The 22,890-nt window shown below is 48.7% G+C and overlaps 1 long non-coding RNA gene across 6 annotated transcripts in view; it reads left to right on the plus strand.

Annotated features, from left to right (window-relative positions):
- The first annotated feature begins 3,431 nt into the window (after window positions 1–3,431).
- The window catches only part of LOC132501094 (uncharacterized), a 247,940-nt gene continuing 228,481 nt past the window's right edge, over window positions 3,432–22,890 (plus strand). For 3 of the 6 annotated variants that reach the window (XR_009534138.1, XR_009534133.1, XR_009534137.1), the window contains exon 1: window positions 3,627–3,715. This is a non-coding gene — a long non-coding RNA (uncharacterized LOC132501094). Of the gene's footprint in view, window positions 3,716–4,474; window positions 4,914–22,890 lie in introns of all 6 variants that reach the window. The other 3 variants (XR_009534135.1, XR_009534134.1, XR_009534136.1) reach the window with 2 other exon arrangements.

Below are 22,890 nucleotides of genomic sequence, written 5' to 3' on the forward strand. Positions count from 1 at the left end.
AGAGAAGCCACTGCAATGAGCAGCCCGCGCACCACAGCGAAGAATAGCCTCCCTCACCCCAACTAGAGAAAGCCCACGGGCAGCAATGAAAGACCCAAAGCAGCCAAAAATAAATAAATAAATAAATTTATAAAAAACAAAAAAAGTCATGTTGTAGAAATATATGTACTGTCATGGAAAGACCACTGTGATGTATTACTAAGTGACAAAAGTAGAATACAGATCATGTATATCATGTGATTCTACCTTCCTGTGTGTAAATAAGTATCTAGAAGGCTATATGTCCCAGAGTTAACAATAGCTATTTTTGGTAGGTGATATATTTGCTGATTTTCTTTTTATAGTGAGCTACTTTTCTTAAAAAAGAAAAAAGAACAAAAGAAAAAGATAAATAAAAGGAACTTAATTTGGGGAACAAATACCAAAAAGTAAAAGAACACCTCCACAGAAAAATGGGCAGTGGGTCTGAGCAAAACATGTTCATAAAAAAAGTGCAATGAGCCAAAAAACACATATGGGAGTTTTCATTCTTGGTAATAATCCAACATGCAATTAAGACAAAACTGACATGCAATTATTTTTTCCCTTCCTTTTCTTCTTTCTTTCTTGCCCATTGAACTGGAAAGCTTCTCCCACAAGAAAAGAATGCTGTTTTGGGGATGGAATGAAATGTGCAATCTCACAGGTAAAACTTTTTGATGAAAAATTTGTCAATGGGCAGTTTCAAAAAAGCTCATTCTCACTGACCCCACAAGTCTACATCAGAACATGGAGTCTATGGAATGGAATAGAGGTTCCCAGTAAGGCTCATGTCCAGAATTTCCATGTCAGTTTTCTACGTAACGAAGAATGATTGATTGGAAACAGTCTAATTGTTCAGGCAGAGAGAAAGGGTTAAATCTTTTATGCTGGATTCACATGCTACATTATTAAACAAGTATTTGAAAGCATATTTAATTACAGAGATTTAATGCCCTAGGGAAATGTTCAGGATATGAAGAGGAGTTAAAGAAAAGCAGGTTATAAAGAAGCATATGTGATATCCTAATTTTGAAGAAAAGAAACAAAATCATATTCATGTGCTTAAATTCAGCATACCTTTAAGAAAGATTGAAATAATAAGTCAAAATGTTAATAATAGGTGTTTCAGGTAGTGGGATTATGAACAATTTTGGTGTTCTTTACATTTCTGTACTCTCAAATTTTGCACAATAAACATTCATTTGTACATTACTAACCAGAAGAAAAATCTGAAAACTATAAAGATATGCAATGAGCCCTGTGTGACAACCCTTGTTGAAATTAATAAGCACTAATATCTTTCAGGTACCCACAAAGTGCCAGGCACTGTGCTATATGTGAATTGTTTCAATTCATTTTCACAACAATTCTGTGATGAAACTACTCTTTTGGGACCCATTTTATAGATGAGGAAATTGAGGCACAAACAACTAAAGGGATTTGCCCAAAGTCATATGGCTAATAGATTCAAACTCAGGTTTGTCTGACTCGAGTCCATATTCTGAACCAACTCATAAGGACACTATTTCTCCAGAATGAAAGTCCTAGGTACACATTTCCTCCTTACATTTATTGATTAACTATTTATTTATTTATTTATTTATTTGTTTTGTGGTACGCGGGCTGCTCACTGTTGTGGCCTCTCCCGTTGCAGGGCACAGGCTCTGGACACGCAGGCTCAGCGGCCATGGCTCACGGGCCCAGCCGCTCCGCGGCATGTGGGATCCTCCCGGACCAGGGCACGAACCCGTGTCCCCTGCATCGGCAGGCGGACTCTCAACCACTGCGCCACCAGGGAAGCCCCTAAAGAGGGATTTTAAAAAAGGAAAAATGTGAATTTAAGATTAATGCTTCAGGGATCCAGAGAGGGCAAGCAGAGTCAAGGTCAAGGTTGATGAGTCCTGGGTCAAGGCATCTTTTCAGCCAGGAGAGGCGCCAAGGCAGACAGCTAACAGGAAGGATACCTTAGCCAGGTTGGGGTCTCAGGGAATGGAATTGAAGTTGCTATTGGAAGCTGGACCTCTCCTGGCTTGAGGGCACCCAGCAGGAGCACACCGGCTTCCCCCCGGGGTGACAGAGGTCGGTTCCAGGGAGAACTTTTAAGCAGTGAAAGGGCTAAATTCTCACAGTTCCTACAGTGCCTATACAGATGCTGAGGTTTGACAACTGGAGCTCAGAGACCTGTCCAGACCCTCGCAGGAAGCCAGGCACAAAACAAGTGTTCCATGATTATAAATGAATCTGTGTAGTAGGCGGTACACGGAGCATCACCTGAAGATTTTTTTTTTTTTTCTTTTTCTAGAGAGGAGAACCATTCACTTCGGGAAGAAGCCACTGGAATAGGAGAAACTGCATAAAACAGGGAAGGGAGGGAGGGGCCCAAGGCCGCTGGGTGGGTTAAAATGATAGGGGAGGTAAGGCACTGGGTGGGGGACAGAGAGGCAGCCTTCGCTTCCATAACGTTGAAATCACACACTTGTGTGTCTGTCTTTTCACCGGACTGTGACTTCCTTCTACGGCTTGTATCCCCATAGCCTAGCAGGGCGCCCGGTTCCCCTAAGTGCTCCATAGATGATGAACTGAATGGAGGCAGCTCCTCGCTTCGGTTAGGTCCTGGGCTTTTGTAGAGAAAGCAAGATAAACTCATACCCCCGCCGGAGGCCAGGGTTCTCTTGTTCCTTTGCGGGAGACTACTGGGCATTCACAGGGATAGTTTAATACTCCGGAGTGGAGGGACTGGTGCAGACAGCCGGCCCTCTGCACTGATTTGCCAACCTCAGCCCTGTGGGACAGCTGGAGACGTCGAAGGAGGTGGGAAAGTGCGTGCGCCCCTCTTACCAGGCCCGCGGATGCTGGTGGTACCCAAGGAGGCGCCCGGATCACTAGAGATAGAGCTAAGCCAGGGGTCTTCTGCGCGAAGTGCTCCCGTCTCCGACCATCCTGGTTCATCTGCTTCACTAAACTCGCCTTCCCCATCTGGCAAGTGGGAAGGCTTTCAGCCTCCAGGACCCCTGGGGGCGGGGCGGGGGGGCAGAGAGCAGGACTGCTGAAACCGCTGCACGCAAGTGAATGGGCATCACCACGGGGTTCGAGCTGGCTCTCTCGGGCCGCGGCGCGACCGTGGCCAGGTCCCCCAGCCCGGTGCGGAGCGTGCCCTCCCCGCGCCATCTGGGCCCCCGGCGGCCCAGGCCCTGCCCGCCTCCGCGCGCGGCCCTCCGCGGCAAGATGCCCCGAGCTGCTCCGGCCGCGGGCGGAGGGGCTCGCGGGGCGGCGGGCCGGGCGGCGGGGAGCTGGGGGGCGCGGGCAGCGCTGGGGCCGAGGACGCACGCGGCCAGTCGGGCGGCGCGCGCTTTCCCCTCCCCCGCAGCCCGGAGCGCGAGCCGCCGTGACGTCACGGGCCGCCCTCCAGCCCCGCGCTCCAGCGGGCCGAGCGCGTGCGGCCGCCGAGCACATGGGCCCGCGGGCCGGGCGGACTCCGGGCGGCCGGGACCCGGAGAATCAGCGAGGGGCCGCGAGCGAGGATGGGCCCCGGCACGCGCCTGGAACCCCCTGAGTGGATTTCCACACGGAAAGGCTGTTGGCGGCCCCGGTGACCTGCGGAGACACGGCTGAATCCACCTTCCAGTAAGTTAGAATTCTGTCCTCTGCCTTTCTGGAAACTCGGAAGCCTCGGCCTTGCGGGTCGGGATGCGCGGTGAGTAACTGGACGGAAGGAAGGGGCTTGCGGATGCCAATGGGTGTGTTCACCGTGCCCTTTTCTCATCCCCAGACTCTGGACTGGCAGCGAGTTTGGGCGTTTGGGGTGGGGGGAGGGGAAGAGGGTGACATCAAATGGCCCCTGCAGTGAGATAATTCTGGATTTGTGCTCTTGCTGAAAAGCGTGTTATTATCTAACCTCCCAATATAGACCCCCCCTCCCGTCGGTACGGGTTTGGATCCGCAGAGACGGTCTGGAGGCCCCTTTTGCTAACCGAGAGGTCTGTGAACCATACGATGCGACCTCCATCCTCTGACCGTCTCCTCCCCCTTAACCCCTACAAGGTGATTTCCGAAAACTCAGCAACTCTGTTTTTTGAAACTTTCTCTGCTTTTGCATTGCACTTACTGATTTGCCGGGGCCCTCACTCCCCTATCATGGTAATTCTTTTGGCATGGATTGTTGATTTGGTTAGATTTATCCTCCCTAGGCTAATGTGCTCTTACTTATGCCAGTGTTTGGGGTCTGGAGTGTAGGCTTTCGGGAAGCGCAGCCATGAGGCTGCATGTGTTCGGTGCGCGGATACACCATGCATTTTCCTGAGAGTTGGCAGGCATGGAATATTCTTGTGTTCACTCGAGCCCCTGACTTCAGGCCCTTCTGTAAGTTGGGAGAAGAGAGGAACTCCCTTGTGAGGGGTTTTAGGGAGAAGAGGGTGAGGTTGTGGTGTTTCCTTTCTGGTCTTCTGTTCTCCAGAGAGAGGCTGGCAGCCCTGTCTCATCCCTCCGTTCCCCCACCACTTGGCGTCCTGGCTACTGGAGCTGTTTAGTTGCTGGAGAAAACCCTGAAGAAACGTGTGTTTGTCTGCGGTGGCTGGGCGGGGCTCTGAGGAGGTAGGGACTGCATCTGCTCTGCTGCTTGTCATAGGGTGTCGCAGGCCTCTTTTGCATACTGGCAGTGACAAGTTGAGGCTTGTTCATTTGACACAGTCCTGTGGTCACAGTGAATCTCTCTAAAGCTCTAACCAGTGGAGAAGAGGGTTGTATGGATCCTCTGAACTCTGAGTGGGACTTCCTGAAAGATTTATTAGGAGAAAAACCTTCCTGGAAGCAGCAGCAGAACACACACAGAATCGCTGGCTGGGCAGAGCCTCGTGGCCTGGTCTCCACTATCTGGGAGCAGTTACATCTTGGAGGTGAGGAGTGCCTCGTGGTCTGAGGCCTTGGCACGAGGGCCCGACTGGAATTCCATGCATGGGTCTGGTGATGGAAAGGCTCGGTGGGTGCAGGGCAGATCATAATGCTGTACCCAGTGAACTCCCCGGGGGGATTTGTTATGTGATCACATTTTTGTTTTGCCTGGTTAAGCGTGGCTTTTATTCTTGTTGTTGCTTTGCCGACTTTGAGTGCAGAATTTTGCATAAACCAGGCTTCCCCTGAAAAGTAGAAGAAATCAGTTTCTTTTTCTGGTTGCTTTTCCTCTCTTCCTCCGTCTCCTCTCCGTCCCTCCCCCATGCTGTCCGGTTTGTCCTTTCTGTCCAGGGCTGGAGCTTTTCCGGACTGGAAAGAGGGAGTTCTGAAATATCAGAACTCACCCCCTCCGCACCCCCCACCAGCCCCGCAACTGATTTGTGTGATTGCTGGTCTGAAACCCGGTGAATTCTCACCGTCCATATCCAGTTGATCTCTTGTGCTTTAGCTTTTTTTTCTTCCTCCTAAATGGCAGGCAGGCAGGCTGGGTTTGGGAATCTCTGTCCCAGGGCCTTCTGCCTGCCCGGGATGGACAGTTTTCTCGGACAGCTCAAGTAAAGAACCTCCTGGACGATAAGACAGCCTTCCTTTATTCCTCTTTGTGTGATTCTCCCTGAATTTGGTCACACCAATGGCGATGTTGACCCTTTCCTGCGGAAGTGAGGACCTGGGATAGTTGCTGGTCCGTATTCTTTGGCGAGGTAGCCGCGGGCCTGCTAACGAATGGCTGCACTTCACTGTGTGTTAGATGTCAGATGGCCTCCTGGATGCTCAAGCTTTTTACTTTGTATTTCCTTTCCTAGTTGGCTGGAGACATGGCATTCTCCCTGTTTGTTTGTTTTTTTAAAAACTCCGGATGCTGGTTTGTAATCTCTGTAAGAGGCCAGGACTCCTTTATATACCCTGTGTCTGCTGGGTGGGGGGAAACCCTGAATCAAGATGGAAACAGAGCAACGACGTGGAATAATTTGGACCCTGGATGAGTTCCGTTGGTGGTCACTTTTACCCCTTCCCTAGGAAACCTCAGAAACTCTAGGCCTTACAGGAGAATGCTGCTAAAATGGGTCCTTTGACGGGTTCTTCCTCGATCTCTTCCGTTTTTCTGGTCCCCAGTAATCTAAGGATCTAATAACAGTAATAGTAAATGATAATAATAATAGTTTCTTTCTTTTTTTTTTTTTTTTGGCCATGCCGTGTGGCACGCGGCATCTTAGTTCCCCCACCAGGAATCGAACCCGCACCCCCTGCAGTGGAAGTGTGGAGTCTTAACCACTGGACCGCCAGGGAAGTCCCAATAATAGAAGTAGTTTCTATAGTAACATTGAAATCGTATATCAGGCCAAGCATGTTCTTCCCATTTCATGCTCGCTATAGCCTCACCAAGGCAGTTATGATAAAACGTCTAGCAGTGATGGAGTTCTTATGACGGGCCAGCCTCAGTTCTAAATGCTTTAGATATGTTATCTCATTTAATCTCCCAACCATCACATAAGGTAGTATTATTATCACTGTTTTGCAGATGGGGGACCCACAGCTCAGAGAGATTAAAAATATCCCTACCCTCACCGCCAGGTCACACAGCTAAGGAGTGGCAGAGCCACTGGGATTTGGACCTGGGCCATCTGGCTCCCTGGGGCCACTCCTAGAAGTTAGAGCACAGTGAAACTAAAAGCAAGCAAGGATGCTTCTCGGCCTGGAGCAGGAAGGATCAGGTGTGCTCCCCAGGCTGCCCTCCTCCCCCGGCACAGATGGAACCCCCAAACCCTGTGTGAAGACACTGCCTGCTCTGGCTGCCGGCCGTTCCACCAACACTGGGGTCAAGAAGCCATGGGAGGGGGGCTGCAGTGTTTGGAAAATTCTGGACGGGGGTCTGGGGAGCCTGCGCAGAGCCTCAGTCTTGGTGTGAAATCTGTGGGCATTTGCAAAACGCTCCATCCAGGCGTCCTGCCTGGCTTTGTGACCAGCATATAATCGCTGTGAACGTTCAGAGCAGATGGGAGACACAGCTCTTTCTGCAAATGATCACATACCCTCCCCCCCCATCCCCTGCCCCCGCCCCCCAAACTATCTGAGTACCTGTCTCTCTCCTGGGTGTGTTTTGGTCCTGTAGCAGCCCTAACAATACAAGGATTGTGGTGGCCCCTCTCCCAACCCTGTCATTAAAAACAAAAACAATGCCAGCCCATAAACATAAGATTCACATACACGAGGCCAAAACGGTCTCAGTCATTTTTTAATTCCAGAATTCTGAATGTTTTTCTTTTATTTTCTCTTCCTCTTTTTTCTGAGGGGGGTAGGCAGGGGTATGGGGTGTTGTTTTGCTGGTGCCTGGTGGGTAATCTGAGCCCCAGGGCTATTTGTTTACCTGCCTCTTTTCCCTCCTGGACCATGCATTTCTTGGGAACAGCAGGGGGTGGGGAAGGGGCGGGGGATGCTGGCAGTCATCTTCATCTGGTGGCTCACGCAGCCCTGGGACTTTGTTGGATCAGGTGGCTGTCAAGAACTGCTTTATTTTCAAGGAAACAAGCAATGTCCAGTCTCCAGTCATTGTCTTCTTAGATGTGAAACAGCCCGACAGGGTGGGAAGCAGAGGGTTTGCCCTGAGGGAAGGGACAGTGAAGAAAGGAGGGAAAACTGAAAGCAGCAGAAGGCACCTGGGTTGTCTGAGGGGCGGTGCAGACCTGGGTTCCTTTGGGGCAAGTTACTTGACCTCTGTAAGCCTGTTTCCTCGCCTATGGAATGGGGATGGTAAAGCACCAGCTTCACCGGTGGCTGTGAGGAGGAAATAGGGGATGAACAGCTGGCGGGTGTTCAGCACAGCGCCTGGGCTCCTGGTAAGTGCTCAGCAAAAGTTAGCTCATATTATTACTGTTACAATTATTGGATTTTATTACTTCCTGTGGCTGCTTGGAGTGGTGGTTTCTGAATACGTTTTAATGCGTAAAGGTAACATTCTGGTTACATAGTTCATAAAATGGCAGTGACTTCACTAGTGTTCTTTGCAAGCATCTGAACAAAACACTGGCTAATAGATGTAAGAAAGAGAAATGGGGAGAGGTCTCAGAAAGGACAGGAATCAGAGGGTGCCTCTCAGGTGTCAGCCTGCTTTTTAATATATATATATATATATATATATATATATATATATAAAAGTTTTTTTCTTTTTTTGATTGCGTTGGGTCTTCGTTGCTGCACGCAGGCTTTCTCTAGTTGCTGCGAGCCGGGGCTACTCTTCATCACGGTGCGCAGGCTTCTCAATGCGGTGGCTTGTCTTGTTGAGGAGCACGGGCTCTAGGCATGTGGGCTTCAGCAGTTGTGCACACAGGCTCAGCTGTTGTGGCTCGTGGGCTCTAGAGCACAGGCTCAGTAGTTGTGGCACACGGGCTTAGTTGCTCCATGGCATGTGGGATCTTCCCGGACCAGGGCTCGAACCCATGTCCCCTGCAGGACATTGGCAGGCGGATTCTTAACCACTGTGCCATCAGGGAAGTGCCGTCAGCCTGCTTTTGCAGGTTACTTCAGCTCTCGCTGCTGCACAGAGAGGAGAATAGTTTCCCTCTCCCAGGGATGATGCAAAGCACTTAGCACAGTGGAAGTAAGCTCTTGAGGAAGACATAAAAATGATTGTTATTATTGGTTATTCTTCAGGGCTCCCTTTCCCTGGTAATTTGGCCCTAACATTTGCTACTCTGTTTAAGATGGATTGGTTGAGCCATTCATTTACTGAGCATTTGCTGGGTGGCAGGCACTGTTCTAGCTCCTGGAGATCCAGCAGGGAAGAAAAGAAACAAAAATCTTTGTCCTCCTGAAGTTTCCATTCTATCCAAGCCACACGGTGGGTACAGGGTAGTCCCCACAGGGAGTTGGGGAACGGATGGAGGCGGTGCAGGCAAAAACTACAACGACTCCTGACACCACTGTATTAGTAGATGTAAGGTGCTTAGCACAGGGCTGCCATGTGGTAGTGACTATGTAAGTGGTGGTTGCTATATTTATAATTATTGCCTTCCTTTGGGGGCTGCCTCATAAAATAGCAACCTCCCTAACTCCCATTTCCATTCCTGAGTCTCACTGTTGTCCATAGTACTTGTTATGGACTGAACGTTTGTGTTTCTCCAAAATACATATGTTGAAATATTAACCCCCAATGTGATGGTATTTGGAAATGGGGCCTTTGGGAGGTAATTATGGATAGGTGAGGTCATCAGGGTGGGGTCCTTGTGAGGTGATTAGTGCCCTTATCAGAAGAAATAGCAGAGAGCTTGCCTCCTCTCTCTGGCCATGTGAGGACACAGCAAGAAGGTAGTTGTTTACAAATCAGGAAGTTAGCTCTCATCAGAAACCAGATTGGCCAGAACCTTGGTCTTGGACTTCCTAGCTTCCAGAACTGTGAGAAATACATTTCAATCATTTAAGCTACCCTGTCTGTAGTATTTTGTTATGGCAGCCTGAACAAACGGAGACAGTACTAATCGTTACCTGATATACCGTGTATCTGTCTTCTCTCCTGAAATTGTAAACTCTGTAGGGCTGAGGGCTTCATTCATTCATTCATTTATTCATTTTCATCCATTTAACACATTCTTATTGCATGCCTACTCTGTGCCAAGCAGGGTTCTAGGTGCTGGGGATGCAGAAAGGAACAAGAAAGATGTTGCACGAATGGTGCTTGCATTGCAGCTGAGGTAGACACTGGGAACAGCAGACATAATAAACTGAGGACATTCACAGTGTATTTGAGGGTAATGTGTTCTATGGGAACAAGTGGAACAGAGTCAGGGTCTGGAGGGCTGGGGTGGGCTGCAGTGTTAAGGCGGCTTTCAGGGCGGGCTCTGTTGACAAGCTGATACTGGAGCAGCCTTGAAAGAGGTGAAGGGGTTAGTCTTAGAGGATGGTGTTCCTGGCCCAGGGAAGAGCCAGGCTCGCGGCTGAGGGCAGGGCTGGGCCTGTGAGAGGGAGGAGCAGGATGAAGAACAGATTGGAGTGGTGAGAGCAAGGTGGACAGAGGTGGAAGGGGAAACCAGAGCAGTGTTCAGCGACGTTGCACATGAAGTCTCCAGGCCTTTCTAAAAGACTCTGTCTTGTGCACAGTAAAATGGGGAGTGACTGAAGGGTTTAAAACAAAAAGCTGATTTGCTCTGATTTAGCTTTCAAAATGATCAATCTGGCTGCTGTGTTGAGAAGAGACTAAATCTAGGCCAGAAGCCAGGGCACCCGGGTCAAACTGCAGGGGATGCAGGTGCTTGGTCCAGGCTGGTAGTGGTGGACAGGAGCTTCTGGACTGCTCACTGTTGTATCTCCAGGCATCTAAAACTGCCCTATCCAATGCGGTAGCCACTAGCTTTACGTGGCCACTGAGCACTTGAAATGAGGCTAGTCTGAATACTAAAGAGATATACTAAAATACACATCGGATTTCATCGGGCTTCAGTAGTTGTGGCATGCGGGCTCAGTAGTTGTGGCTTGTGGGCTCTAGAGCACAGGCTCAGTAGTTGTGGTGCACGGGCTTAGTTGTCCCGCAGCATGTGGGATCTTCCTGGTTCAGGGCTCGAACCCATGTCCCCTGCACTGGCAGGCATATTCTTAACCACTGTGCCACCAGGGAAGCCCCGCATCTCACTATTTTAAAAGTTGTAGTTAAATATTGTAACTCATGAGATTTGCACTGAAGCCAAATTTGCTGTTATCTGGTGAGATGCATGATGTTTGTTGCTGTCCATGATACGCTATGTCATGAACAATTATGTATAGTGTGTATTAAATGCTAGACACATGTGCATATACATCATGTGCACCTGTATTAGCTTTTTCTTAACTTCCATTTATTTAGCAGATATTTGTGGGATGCCTGTTGTGTGCCAAGCACTGTTCAAGGTCTTGGATGTTCAGTAGTGATCACAACAGATATGGTACCAGTTCTAAAGGAGCTTATTACTTAGTGGGGAGACAAGCAAACATACACCAAAAAGTAACTCTAGTGTAAGGAATATGAAAGAATATGAAATCAAATAATGTGGAAGATAGTGTGTATGAGGTGAGGGGATTCACACTTAAATCCTACATTTGAGTGAGACATGAAGATTTGGGGGAAGTTAGCCAGAGAAAGAGCAAAGCACAAAGGAGAGGATTGAGAAATATGACTGTAGAGTAAAGAAAAAAAGACTGCGAAAAAAAAAAAGAACAGCTTTAATAATAAAGAATAAAGAGTTCCCCAAAGTCAACAACAAAAAAACCAAACAGCCTCATAGTAACGTGAGTAAAAGATACATACAAACAGTTCTCAAAAGAAGAAAGCAAAATGGACAGTACATGTGAAAAGATTCCGAACCTCCCTGATATAGTCAGGTGTACTGAGGTCTGATCTGTAGATACTAGAGTCCACCCTGTTTAATAGACGGCGCTAGCTGGTTTGATAAATGCGCACAGCTGTGTAACATAGTCATGTAATCATCGTCATAAAGATACAGAACATTTCCATCCCCCGCCAAAGTCCCTCCTGCTTCTTTGTAGTCAACCTCCTCCCTGACCCTCAGCTTCTAACAATCACAGATTTGTTTCCTGACCTCATGGTTTGGTTTTGCCTTTTGTATAGAAATGGCATCGTCCAGGATGTAGCTCTTTGAACCCGGTTTCTCTCCTGAAAGTGAGATCTTCCACGTTGTATGTGTTAGTCATTGGGTGGATTAGATTGCAGAGTAGTTTCCTCTTCTCTGGATAAGCCACTGTTATCCATCTTCCAGTGTGCAAGGATACGTGCATTGTTTCTGGGGCGCATTTTTTCATGTTTTAAAACGTGCCCCAAAATAGGAAATCTGACGCAAGTCTTGGGGAGGCTGTGTGGGGCATGGGGTCCCCTGATTCAGCTAGTGAGTGTGGGGTTGCTTGAGAGACCAGTTGGCAGCATGCAATGAATTCAAAACATATGTGCAGCCCCATGCCTCGGTACCTTTGAGAATTCACAGCTCATGTTATGTGTTGTTGAAGGATACTTCGAGGTGGGTGTGAATGTCTAAAAGAAAATGGACTGGAAGGATCTAGATCAAATTCACTCTCATCGTCCTGGGAGGGAGGAGAGGATGGGGTTGGTGGTGACGGTCAAAGGCTACTTTAACTTTACCTTTAATGTTTTATAAAAGAAGAATATAGACATATATGTCACTTCTGCATTTTGAAAGCATATAGTAAGGAAAGCAGACCGTGTGTATGTATGACAACACGTTCATGGTTGTAAATTCAGCAGTGGAGAGGGGGAGAAGAGGACAAATTCAGTATTTATTTTGGGGAGAGAAAGGACTTCTGCCTGGAGGGCAAAGTTGGAAGGGATCCAGGTGGGACTGAAGAGGTGGCTGAGGGCCTTCCAGTCCCCGTGAGGAGCTTGGACTTTATCCCGAGGGTGACTGGGAACTGTGGACAGTTTTGAACAGGGGCAGGGACAAGATCAGAGTGGCATTTCAGGGAGACCTGTGCACATGTGGCGTCCTGGGCCTGGGGTCACTGAAGAACATTCTATAGTTAATGTGGCTGAGCATACACCAGTGACCCTCTTGTTGGATGCTTGGCTTTGCCTGTTTTTCAAAAGGAAAGAGGAGAAAGAAAAGGGCCTCTGTGTGGGAAGCCCCTGAAATTTACAGGAGAGCAGCTGTAGGAACAGGGGTCCCTTTTGGCATTTATCGTGTCGGGGTTTATCCCATAGTCCACTTAAGTAATCATTCATCCAACCGGGGCCAGGGGCAGCTTTGGGATCACTGAGCCAATCTTCTCACTGAGAGATTTCGAAGAGAGATCACTCCTATCCTTGTGGTGTATCACTTTTTACAAAACAGACGGTTGCATTCGGTCCAAGAACAACCTATGAGGCTAAGGCCAGACTGTCCTGGCCGGGTTGACGCCCAGAGAACACCTCCAGTGGAGACCTGGGGCTTCTCCCGCCGGCTGTGCTCTCAATGTCACTGCATCCAGATCACCAGCCTTGCAGCGCCGCTTTCCCCTCAGAACACTTGGGAGGAGATGGCCTCCCAGAAAGTGCTCTTGAAATACAAGGGGGGCTCAGGGCTGCCCCCTGGCCTTTGCTTGGTGCAGAGTTCCGCTGTCCTCTCGCCACGCCCCGAGGTTGGCCAAAGGCAGTGTCTCCTGCCTGTCATTTCCCTGGACAGTCCATATGTGCTTTCTCAGCTAGAGACATTCCCCACATACTTATCCCACTCTTCCCTGCAAAGGGTTTTGAATAAAAACGAGGGGTGCCAAAGGATAGGGGAGATCACTGTATCAGTCATGGTAACGTGTGGAGGTGGTCTCAGCAGCCGCGGCTTAGACAGCAGCATACGGTTTTCACATTTTATACCTGAGCAGTTGCGGACACCCTTGACCCTTGATTATGCAACTCTCTCCCCTTTGGTCCAGCAGTGAGACCCGACATCACTGGCGCCAGAACACCCTCTGGAGAGCATCCACCACCGGCCCCAGCTGTCTCCCTGCTCCCACGCCTGGCTTTTAAAAGGGCAAACTAGATCCTGAGACTCAACGACTTAAAAGCTTTTATGGCTTCCCATTATTAGTTCGAGTACCTGCTGTATAATAGACCCTCATGAGTATTGATTGAATTGCTGAGTGATGTGAACCCAGTGATGTGTATCTGGGATAAGGACCTAGCCCTCACCAACCCTCCAGGCTGAGCGCTTTCTGCCAGATGGATGCCTCTGCTTGGATCAGAAGGAAGGCTTGTCTGATTAGAGGCAGCTGGTGAATGTCGGTTTTGGATAATGAAGGTTTGGAATGGCGTTATTCTTTGGAGAGGGTGGGTGCCTGCAGATTCACTTCTGACAGTCACGTCTCACCCAGCTGGGGAGACGGGACAGGTTTCAATTCCTTTCCCACTTCCTCTTCTAATTAACTCCTGTTGATGCTTTATGACTCAGCCTAGGGGTCACCTCCTTCAGAAAACATTCCTTCATCCCCTCCATGCACCCTGAATGATCACAACTCACATCCTGTTGTATTGTGTTGTGGCCATGGATTCCCAACAGGGCTTGCAAATTCAGTTGCTTAGGAAGATGAGCAGATGATATGAATGCACCAGGTGAACCCGATAGAACACAGTAGGAAGAGTGTGGACTGGCCGGCAACCGGTCCCCTCTCTAGACCAGGCGGCTGCTCTTTGATTCCAGCTCCCCGTCTCCACCTCCCCATTTCCCCAGGCCAGAAAGGAGATTCACGGCTGCCAGACCTTCTACTTCTGAAAGAGAAGCTGGGTATCATTCTTTTTTTAATTAAAATTCTTCTGATTTTCAAATGCTACAATTCAGTTTTTTTTTTGGAACACGGGCCTCTCACTGTTGTGGCCTCTCCCGTTGTGGAGCACAGGCTCTGGACGCACAGGCTCAGCGGCCATGGCTCACGGGCCCAGCCGCTCCACGGCATATGGGATCTTCCCGGACCGGGGCACGAACCCATGTCCCCTAGCATCAGCAGGCGGACTCTCAACCACTGTGCCACCAGGGAAGCACTCAATTCAGATTTTTAAAGAAGGCTCACAGGCCAAACAAAACACGTGTGGGCCTGACGTGGCCCCTGGGGCCAGCAGTTTGCAGCCCCTGCTTATGGCTCTCCCTGTCCCATTGCACAAGCTCTTCCAGACATGACGTGCTTTTCTGTGCCCCCAGCACCTTGCAGGGAGCCGGCAGCGCTTGGTGGACGCTCCCTGCTTAAACCCTTATTGACTTGGGTGCTGCAATAGAGCACCTCCCGCATAGACGGCATTAACATTTTTTCTCTTAGAACTGTTTGCACATAATGCTGTTCTGAGTTGCTTCTTCAGCCCCCTGCATGCTTTTGTGATAGGCTGTGTGTCCCTGGAAAACTAATCATTTCCTAAATGTTAACTGCTCTTTTCCTTTTCCCCTTCCCTCTCCACCCCCTCAACACATGTTGGCCTTTTTTAGGGGGGTGAGGGGGGAAGCCAGACCTTTCGTATCCTGCTGGGCTCCTAAAGTGTTGGTCAGCTGTTATTAGGCAGTGGTGATTTCCGGCTAGCTCATGGACTTTTGCCCTCCAAGTTGGTGAGCTTTTGCTCATTTCCATCGGGGGAAAATGCATGGCTTTCAGATTTCTCTTCGTTTATGGTGAGCCATGGTGGCAAAGTTGCTTAAAGAAACAAGCCAATCAGCTACCAGGAGGAAGCAAAAGTCCCACCCTGTTTTGTTCAGTGTTTTCCATCTTGTTATCTGTCTTCACGTTGTGGAGGCAAAATTCAATAAGGAGCTTAATATGTGCCTGAAACTGAGCAAGGCTCTGGGGAAATAAAAAAGAACCATGGATTTGATAGTCTGGAAGATCCATCCTTACCTTTCAGAGATGCAGAGGGAGAGCAAAACCAATGACAATGATGATACAGTGTTAGTGCAGTTATAGTGCAGCATCACGTTCTGTATTTAGCGTTATTAGGAGCTACAATAAAATGGCATCATGGAGATATTAAGCTCTGACTCTGTGCCATTGTTAAGAACTTGTCCATATTAATCCATGTAGTTAATAACTATGAACTGATTACACAGAAAAATCACAGTGGAACAGTGACATTCAATGACCCGGGATTTACTGTGTGTCTCACTTGCTGGTGCTGTGCTAGGTCTTGTAGCTACACTTGGGGAATCCCTTGAGATCCTCACCCCGCTAGTCCAGTGCAGGGTTACAGACATGTGCTTTTGCACATGGCGACAACACCAGGGTGAGATTTTGGTTGTCAGAGATGGACAGGGTGATGCTGGTTCTCAGGGGATGAAGCAGCTGATGACAAGGGATGGCTTCAGATGGCAGGTGCCTTAGGTGGGCCCATGAGTGTAGGATGACTGAGGTCCAGCTGGTCTGAGGCTTGCGATAGGGTTATGCGTGGCAGGAGGAGAGGGGTTTGCCTGTTACAGAAGGGCTACAGTCTCTGTTTCTTATCTTGGAATGGGAACACTATTTCCTGCCTCTGGTTGGTTGTAAGGATTTGTACTAATAACAATAGTATGATTACTGACAACAGCTGGTGTTCTGTGAGAGCCCACTGTGTGATGGGCACAGTGCCAAGGGCTTCCCTTCCATTACCCTATAGACTGATCAGCAGTGCCTTATGGGATAGGAACCATCATCAACCCCGTTTTTCAAATGGGACAAGCTGAGGCTCAGAGACGTTAACTGACTTGCCCAAGTTCACACAGCTATTAAAAGACAGGTTGGGGCTTCTCTGGTGGCGCAGTGGTTGAGAGTCCGCCTGCCGATGCAGGGGACGCGGGTTTGTACCCCGGTCTGGGAGGATCCCACGTGCCGCAGAGCGGCTGGGCCCATGAGCCATGGCCGCTGAGCCTACACGTCCGGAGCCTGTGCTCCACAATGGGAGAGGCCACAACGGTGAGAGGCCTGCATACTGCAAAATAATAATAATAATAATAATAACTATAGAAAACTGAAATAAAATATGATCTTACTATGTAATACACTAAGAAAATCAAAATAAAAGGCATAAAAATTAATTAAATAAATAAATAAATAAAAGGCAGGTTGGAAACCAGGTCAGAGTGCAAAGACTAGGTTTGGAACCAATCCATTAACCAATCTATTAACTTCAGATACCCAGGAAGTATAAATATGAATCCTTTTCCCTAAGAAGTTTCTTTTTATTCCCAGCCCTGCTTTCCCATCCCCCTCTTCTTTACGCCCCGCCTCCACCCCCAAAGGGCAGGACAGTTTTGACTTTGGCTGCAAATGTTAGCTATGATAACCCACATCTCTGGTTCTAAACTAGACAATCTCTGGATGGAGATTGAGAGAGAACAGGGGAAAATGAAAATAGTAGTTGTCCTAGGTGATATGAATTACATTAAAATGGCTTCCAGGGCTTCCCTGGTGGCGCAGTGGTTGAGAGTCCGCCTGCTGATGCAGGGGACGCGGGTTCGTGCCCCGGTCCAGGAAGATCCCACATGCCGCGGAGCGGCTGGGCCCGTAAGCCATGGCCACTGAGCCTGCGCGTCCGGAGACCATGCTCCGCAACGAGAGAGGCCACGACGGTGAGAGGCCCGCGTACCGCGAAAAAAAAAATCGTTTCCAGGTTTTGTTGTTTCTGCATCACGAACCCGTTTTAATTATACCTAGAAATTGGTACTGGTCAGTAAGCGTGGGGTTGGGGAGGGCCATGAGCAGATTGACAGAGAAGCTCCGAGGGCGAGGAAAACGTTTAGGTCTCTGGACCAGCATTCTCCTCTCTCGCTCTGGTCATTATTGTAAGTGGCTCGCAAGCTTTAGGCAGCATGGGTGCTTCTGTCTTCTCAAACTCTGACCCCAGACTGTCTGCTTGGAACCTCAGCTTTGCCACTGAATAGCTGCATGGCCTTCAAATCTCTGTGCCTCCTGGTTTCTTCATCTGTAAAATGGGAGTAACAGCCCTGTTGTTCTAGGACGGTTAAGAGGATGAAAGGAGTGAATACAAAGAACGCCCTCATCCCTGATGCTGCTTTCTCTGTGAGGTCACAGTGCACACCTGACTTTGCCCAGTTTTTTACCTTCCAGTGTCAATCTGTGCTTTCTTGGGGAAATCAAGTCATTATAAATGATCATTGGTGTGGCTCTCTGTGGTTCACTAAGTTCTCCCAGCAGCAGAATTATCTTGATGAAATCTAGGTCCGATCACGTAAGTCCTGTTCAGAACCCTCCCGTTAAGTCCTGGTCTCCTTCGGGATGAGCCCACAACCTCACTGTGACCTGGCCCAGCTCAGGGACGTACGACAGGTTGCCCCCCTCCCGTCATCACTTTCCGTGTGGCTTCTCCACCTTCAGTGTCACTCACCCACCCCAACACATCCCGGTCCTCTGAGCTGTTTTGTTTCCCTGTTTAGCACCCGCCACAGTCTAAAGTCCAGTCTGAGTTATCTGTCTTGCCTGTGATCCGTAACCCCCAATAGAAAACAAGCTTCAAGAGAATTTTGTTCACTTTATTGTCTCCTATATTCCCCGTTGTCCAGCCCAAGGGTCATTGACTGAGTGAATGAATGCAAATAATCTTTGCATTTCAGTCTGACAACAGACCTGTGAATTGGGGCTTATGATCTACATTGGACAGATAGGAAACTGCAGACTGTTTTCCACAGCAGCTGCACCCTTTTATATTCCCACCAACCATGCACAAGGATTCCCAAATCTCCCCATCCTTGCCAACACTTGTTACATTCTGTTTGTACACTTGCTATCCTGTTTTTTTTTTTTGTTTTTTTGTGGTACGCGGGCCTCTCACTGTTGTGGCCTCTCCCGCTGCGGAGCACAGGCTCCGGACGCGCAGGCTCAGCGGCCATGGCTCACGGGCCCAGCCGCTTCGCGGCATGTGGGATCTTTCCGGACTGGGGCACGAACCCGTGTCCCCTGCATCGGCAGGCGAACTCTCAACCACTGTGCCACCAGGGAAGCCCCAGGGGGTTTTTAATTTTGATGAAATCCAACTTATTTATTTTTCCTTTTGTTGTCGGTGCTTTTGGTGTGAGGTGCAGACAGTTGTGCCAAGCTTAGCCAGGGCCGTCCAGCCAGAACTGGCAGAGCACGTGTCCTGACCGCTCACTGTACTGCTCCGAGGCTCCATCCTTTGGATTCCCATGGCTAGTGCTTACCCTGGGTTGGTGTCTCAGTTCAGCTCCTATGTGTGTTATCTTGTTCATCTTCTCAGCATCTCTACCAGCTGGATGCTCTTACCCCATTTCCCAGCAGTGGAGGGGAGCATCCAGCCATCTGGAACCTGGTAGAGACTCACTAATGCAGCCATCAGCAGCATAGCTGGGGTCATAGTGCACCCGCCAGGGACATTCCGATTTACTACGTCACTTTCCCACAAAACAAATGATTTGGGAGTTGTGCTTCCCACAAAACAAATGATTAGTTGTGCTTCCCACAAAACAAACATTTTCTAAACATTTGGGGAGAGAATTTCGTGTAGTTTCAACAGTTAGTCCATGATATTCTCTTGATATCTACAAAAGGAGATGGCGTCATGAGCATCATAGGAAACGAATCCCCGTGAGTCCCCCACCCTGCTTAGGGTGTAACTCAGAATGAATTGCGTCTTTTTTCTAGTCTCTCCCAACTACCACCCCCTAGTATTCTCCCCCTGAGCCAAGAGTTATCCTGAATTTTGGTGTGTATTATGTCCCTGCTTAAAATTTTTTTCCTATATTTTTCTCTCTAAATATGACGTTACTTTTCTTCCTTTTGACCTTTACAAAATTCCACACCGTATGCAGCTTGCTTTTCTACTCAGCATATGTTGATAAGTCCACGTGGATGTGGTCTGTTCCATTGTGTGAACAGACCACAGTTTATTTACCCGTTCTCCAAAGACATGTGAGTTGTTGGCAGCTTTTATTTTTTTCTCTTAATTTTTGTCCGTCACACACAAGCAGAGCTGCTGTGAGCGTTCTTGTACGCGTGGTCACAAGGGCCAGAGTTTCTGGCTAAGGTGGTAGGACCCAAGGCTGCTTTTGGATTTTCCCGGGATCATAGACTTTCAAAATCGGAAGGGATGTCTTCGGCTGAGGACTGTTGACCCTCATCAGTAATCTGAAAAGAACTGCTGTTGGTGTGATGGTGAGCAGGGCAGTTCCTGGAATGGGACGGCCTCGGGTTCACTCTTGCATTTGCCTCATTCTGTTACTTAGTTCATCTTGCAATGAACTTAACTTCTCTCCACCTGTTTCCTCAGCTGGGAACGGAGGACAAAAGGCCCCCCCGCATCATTTTGAAGTTTAAATGAGATAGTGCGGTGATAATAGACCCTGAATAAGCCCTCCCTGCTGTTAGCATTGTTCCCTGTTGGCAGTTAAGGATCTCTTGAACCCGCTCCAGACTGATGCTGGGGTAGTAACTGACGCCCAGAATGGTCATGAAACAACCCTGGTCCAGATTACCTTCCCCTCCATGTGGTCCCAGGATTCCAGGCAGGTTCCCAGTCCAGCTGGATCGCTGCGCTCTTCCAGGTGGTCTTGGCCTGCCCAGGCGGGGTTTCCCCGTCTTCCCATCCATACTTCCCAAGCTTTTCTGCATAGAATGTCGGAATGCCAGGCACCTCCTCCAGTGTTTACAGTGGCCTTCAGCTTAGATACCCCCAGCCAGGATAAACCTTTCCGAAACAGATAAACTGATTGCAGCGGAAGAGAGTGGGCTCCCAAGAGGTCTCACCTGGCCTGTAAGCCTCCACGAGGAAAATGTATCCACATCATTCCTGCGCTGCCGCCTGCCTCGCATTCCAGTCTTTAGGCCCAAATTATGAGAGGAGGGCAAGCAGGTCCCTCTTCCCGGAGAGGGACCCGTTTCATCAGCAAGATTTATTCATTCGTTTACGGCCTAGATCCAGAGCCTGGGCTTTTTTGCAGCCAGGGGCTCTGCCTAGTGTTTTGAATCATTCTGATACTTGGTAGCAGAGGGCCACCCAAAGCCACTAATAATCGCTCACCTGCGTGAGAAGCATAGAAAAACAGCATAATGGATAAGAGCGCGGTTTTCTCGTTTGCACAGCATCGGTTTGAGATCCACTTGCCTTCAAAAGTCTCAGATCTCCCTGGAGAAGTTACCCTCTTGAGTCTCAGTTTCCTCATCTGTAAAATTAGAACATAAGTAGTACCGACTAGATACTTTGTTGTGAGCGTTGAAATGAGATTTTGTACGTTAATGGCTTCCTCCAGAACTGGCATGTAGTAGGTGCTCAGTAAGCACTGGTTATGGGCCCCGCATAGGCACAGGAGGGCTGGGCCTCTAGCCTCCAGGGGGTCAGGAAATGTGGGCTGACTGAGCTAAGGTGCTGAGTACTTTCCAGTTTGAAAAGCACATTGATAGACGTGTTGCTTCCTTTCTTAAATTTCTAGCTTTGGAGTCCAGTCCTACTGTCTTTGCAGGATGACCCTGATCACTTCCTCCCTTGATTTTCTCATCTGCCAACCCCTGTGGGCTCTCACGTAAATAGCTCCACCTGTTTACCTGCCTCTGTTTCGAGGACTTTGCCTCTATATCTAATCTGTGTATTTAATCCTGACAACAGTCTATGCTGTCGATATTAATTTCCCCATTTTACAGATGGGAAAGTTGAGGCAGAAAGGTAAGTGACTATCCAAGGTAACAGCTACTAAGTAGCAGGGCCAGAGCCAAGATTTGAAGCCAGGTAGCCTGCTTTTCAGATCTGTTGGTCTAACTGGTTTGCTTTCCTGCCTTGAGGTCATCTCTCCCTCAGGCCTCCAGGTCGTTGATTGAAATGTGAGATGAGGAAGAGCTTGGGGGCATTGAGAGAAGTTTATTAACGGTCCCCCGGATTGCACAGCGGTGGGAGGAAGCCCCCCAAGGTGAGCTGAAGTGGCAGAGGCTGGGTCAGAAGACAGATGTCCCTTGGGCCATCTTCCCTCTGGTGCTTGGGACTTCATCAGCACGAGAGGATTAGCAGCAGGCTCATTGCATTTACTCTAGTAGGCCAGGGGCCCAGGGCAAACACACTCCCTCCCAGCCAAGAAACAGATAGCTGTAAAGTCGCACCCCACCCATCAGATTGACAGTCTGGTTTTCATTGTTGACGTAATGAATTATGCTTCTTAAGGATGAGAATATCTTCCAGCTGTAGAGTGATTTAAATTTCCAGGTGTTCCTCTGCCCAGGAAGCGAGAAAGATGCATGATTGGATCTCTTTAAAAGTTGCTGCGCAGAATGGCTCATTAAATTTCAACAACTTGCCTGTGGTCCCCAGAGGAGGGAGGGAAGAAGGGACCCATTTGCTAGAGTGGTAACGGTAAGTGAAGATAAGTGAACTGGATTTGTAGGCAGGAGGCCTGAGTTCTGGTTCACGCTGGCTGTGTGACTTTCAGCTGAGCCGACGACCACTCTGAGCCTCTAGTTTCCGAAGCACTTTTTCTTTCTTTCTTTTTTTTTTTTTCGGTATGCGGGCCTCTCACTGTTGTGGCCTCTCCCGTTGTGGAGCGGCATGTGGGATCCTCCCCGGACCGGGGCATCGGCAGGCGGACTCTTAACCACTGTGCCACCAGGGAAGCCCCCGAAGCACTTTTTAAGAACTAGAGGAAGCATTGTTTGGTATCATCTGAAAGGGGCTGTGTAAACATTAACTCTTACAATCAGTGAAAGCTTGTTGAACTGTAGTTGACAATGAAAGAAGACAGAGGTTAAGTCCATCCTTTTTTTTAACATACGAATATAGAGGCCAGAGAGGTTAGGACTTGTTCAAGCTATCGCTTGAACCTGTGCTGGCCAGTATGGTCACTGGTATGTGGCTACTGAGCATTTGAAATGTGGAAAAGTCCGAATTGAAATGTGCTGTAAGTGTAAAATGTGCATCAGATTTCTAAGTCTTAGTACAAAACAGATAATGTAAAATATCTTTAATAAGTGTTCCTATTGATTACGTGTTGAAATGATAAGATTTAGATATATTAGGTTAAGTAAACATACATGACTAAAACTAATTTTACCTCTTTCTTTTTGTGATTTATTAACGTGGCTACTAGAAAATTTTAAATTACTTTTATGTGTCTTGCCTTTCTATCGGACAGTGCCGAGCTAGACCGTGACACGGACGGCAGGCTTCCGAGTTCTGCAGTGAATACACCCATCATTCAGACTTCTGTGCTTTATCTGCAGGATTCATTCTAAAAGTCGCAACACTGGTAAACAGTGTTTGTGCCATCACGCCTCTAAATGGCCTTCCCCTTACATCAGAGCGGTAGATGCCCAGGCGTCCTGTCTGGAGCACTCTCTGTCCTGGGATTTGAAATTGCCTCCTTCTCTTGAACTATTTGGCTTTATCCTGAGAGCAGCTGCTTTTTGAACTCTCAGTCGGCTTCCCAACACCCGTCCCCCTGCCCCCCTTTCTCAGGTCATTCCCTTGGGAACCCCCCTGCGCCCTGCTCCCCAGTG

Source organism: Mesoplodon densirostris, chromosome 13 (assembly GCF_025265405.1).
Source record: "Mesoplodon densirostris isolate mMesDen1 chromosome 13, mMesDen1 primary haplotype, whole genome shotgun sequence".
NCBI lineage: Eukaryota > Metazoa > Chordata > Mammalia > Artiodactyla > Ziphiidae > Mesoplodon > Mesoplodon densirostris.